The sequence below is a fragment of the Schistocerca piceifrons genome, chromosome X, assembly GCF_021461385.2.
Source record: "Schistocerca piceifrons isolate TAMUIC-IGC-003096 chromosome X, iqSchPice1.1, whole genome shotgun sequence".
Taxonomy (NCBI): Eukaryota; Metazoa; Arthropoda; class Insecta; order Orthoptera; family Acrididae; genus Schistocerca; species Schistocerca piceifrons.
This window is the reverse complement of record NC_060149.1, coordinates 635,522,971-635,525,675: the sequence shown is the minus strand read 5'-3', so window position 1 is coordinate 635,525,675 and position 2,705 is coordinate 635,522,971. Positions and strand designations below refer to the sequence as shown.

The 2,705-nt window shown below is 45.0% G+C and overlaps 1 non-coding gene across 1 annotated transcript; it reads left to right on the top strand.

The window, feature by feature from the left end:
* Positions 1-1,252: 1,252 nt before the first annotated feature.
* Trnap-ugg lies at positions 1,253-1,325 on the top strand. Its single transcript has one exon. It is a non-coding gene; the product is annotated as a tRNA-Pro (tRNA).
* Positions 1,326-2,705: the final 1,380 nt, after the last annotated feature.

Sequence of the window (2,705 nt, the reverse complement as noted above, 5' to 3'; positions counted from 1 at the left end):
GTGTCTAATATGCTCTAAGACAAAAAAAGAAAACGAGTACTACGAAGCAATTATCCGAATGGAAAAATATTGGATGACTTATTCAAGAGAAAGTACTTCACAAATTGAGCAAGTCAATAACGCGTTGGTCCACTTTTGGTAGACTCATTACTGAAGACAATTATACCCCAGTCAATGAGATTCTAGGCCGAAGACGTGTCTGGAGACGCCCCGGACAATGATGGGATACCAATCTGACTCTCGTCCGCCATACAGACCACATCCAGGAGTGATGAAGCTAACTTAACCTAACCTAATCTCGTCTGTGGTGCCATTGCTTTTCATAACAGGATCCATTTGGTTGTCATCCACGGCACCCTTATAGCACGACGATACGTCGCCGATATTCTACGCCACGTTTTCTTACCTTTCATGGCAAGCCATCCTGGTCTTACATATCAACAAGATAATGCCGGCCCGTCCACGGCGAGTGTTTCTACTGCTTGTCTTTGTCCTTACAAAACCTCAACTTGGCCAGCAAGGTCGCCGGATATATCCCAGTTGAGAGTGTTTGGAGCACTGTGGGAAGGGTCTCTCAACCATCTCGGCACTTAGACAATCTAACGCGTCAGTTGGACATAATTTGGCACGAGATTGCTCAGGAGGGGATCCAACAACTCTATCAAACCATGCCAAGCCGAACAACTTCTTACATAAGGGCCAGAGCTGGACCAATGGACTACTGAACTGCTCAATCAGAGAATTTCTCTCTCTTGAATAATCATCCAATTATTCTGAAATTGTGATCATTTGTTTGCCTGTACATGCACATCACATCTAACTATTTCAGTCCCATTCGAATAATTCCTTTACGGTGTGTCGTTCTTTTTGTGTTTGAGTGTATTTGTTGGTTACAGAGATACAGTTGTTTGACTGAAAACCGAGTTCCTCATCCAAGCCGTGAAGACCCAAGGAATGTCTAACGACCGCTGTGTCATCCTCTATCTCTCAGCGTCATGTTAATCCGGTATGGAGGGGCATGTGGTCAGTACACCGTTCTCCCGGTCGTTTTGCAGACTTTCCCGACCACGGAGCCGCTACTGTTCGGTCAAGTAGCTCCCCAATAGGCATTATGAAGCTGAGTGCGCCGCACAGCAATCCACCCACCAAGGAAAAATCCTTGGCAGTACCAGGAATCGAACCGCGTTTCTCTTCATGGCAGCCATCTATGCTGATCATTCAGCTACAGGGGCCGACTGTTAGACTGAAGCCGGCCGGGGTGGCCGAGTGGTTCTAGGCGCTACGGTCTGGAACCGCGGTCGCAGGTTCGAATCCTGCCTCGGGCATGGATGTGTGTGATGTCCTTAGGTTAGTTAGGTTTAAGTAGTTCTGAGTTCTAGGGGACTGATGACCTTAGAAGTTAAGTCCCATAGTGTTCAGAACCATTTGGAACCAACCATTTGTTAGATTGAAGCCCAAACAAATACTCGCAGAAGATGATAAACGAAGGCCAATGATAATGTTCGAGGTTAATTTTTATTAATTCCACCTCTGACTGAAAAGCACTTTCGATTTCTCTTGACAACACCACGTGTAATTCTTCTGAGGTCGTCTTGGCGTTCTTTTATGAAGACAGTATCATGACAGAGCGAGGTGGCGCATTGGTTAGCACACTGGACTCGCATTCGGGAGGACGACGGTTCAAACCCGCGTCCGGCCATCCCGATTTAGGTTTTCCGTGATTTCCCTAAATCGCTTCAGGCAAATGCCGGGATGGTTCCTCTGAAAAGGCACGGCCGACTTCCTTCTGCATACTTCCCTAACCCGATGGGACCGATGACCTCGCTGTTTGATCCGCTCCTCCACATCAGTCAACCAATCAACAGTAACATGCATTGTCCGAACGATCAATTCATCTCTTACATTTACTTTTCCTATTTAGATTTTGTCTTTCAACTGTACTCACCAGCAAAACTCGTAAGAGGTAAGCTCTATGGACTTTGGTGGCCAAGAAATTCCCCAATTTGAGGTAAGAAACCCTGGTCCGGAAACGACCAAGTCGAAAGGTGTAGTGGTTCTGATACCTCTGACAGTGGAATAGATGTACCAGTATTGTAGACTATAGAGTAAGACTGTAGGGTAACCCACTTTCAGAGGTGACAATATGCACCAACTAAAGGAAAAAGTATAGTAAACGTGAGCTCTAAGTTGTGTACTTTAAGACTAATGGGCACTTGTTCAGTAGAAGAGATGTGTTTCACAATAGCGAAGATGAACAAGTGCTCATAGCTCTTAAGGTGTGCGTTTTAGAGGCCATGTTTACTAGACACTTTTTATCTTGTTTTGGTCAGTACTGGCATCTCTGAAAGTTGCCTACCCTGCAATTGCAATCGTAGCAGCAACAGATCGGTATATGTATTCCACTATCAATGGTATCAGAATAATTTTCACTTATAACTTCCGATTCGGTCGTTTCCGGACCAGGGTCCCTTACTTCAGATTGATACATTTACCCTTCTCCACTATTCCTGAAAGTTTGTAACGTCCTCATGGGATCACCCTGTATAAGCACATACGGCTTTACCATGTAGACATACAACTTAAATTGTTATGCATTTACTGAAAATTATGCAACGAAGATATTTTCTTGTAGGCAAAAGCATCGTTATTGAGGAATATGCAACTGCTGGTGACCCTATGTACACCTACAGGGTGTCCCAAGAGGA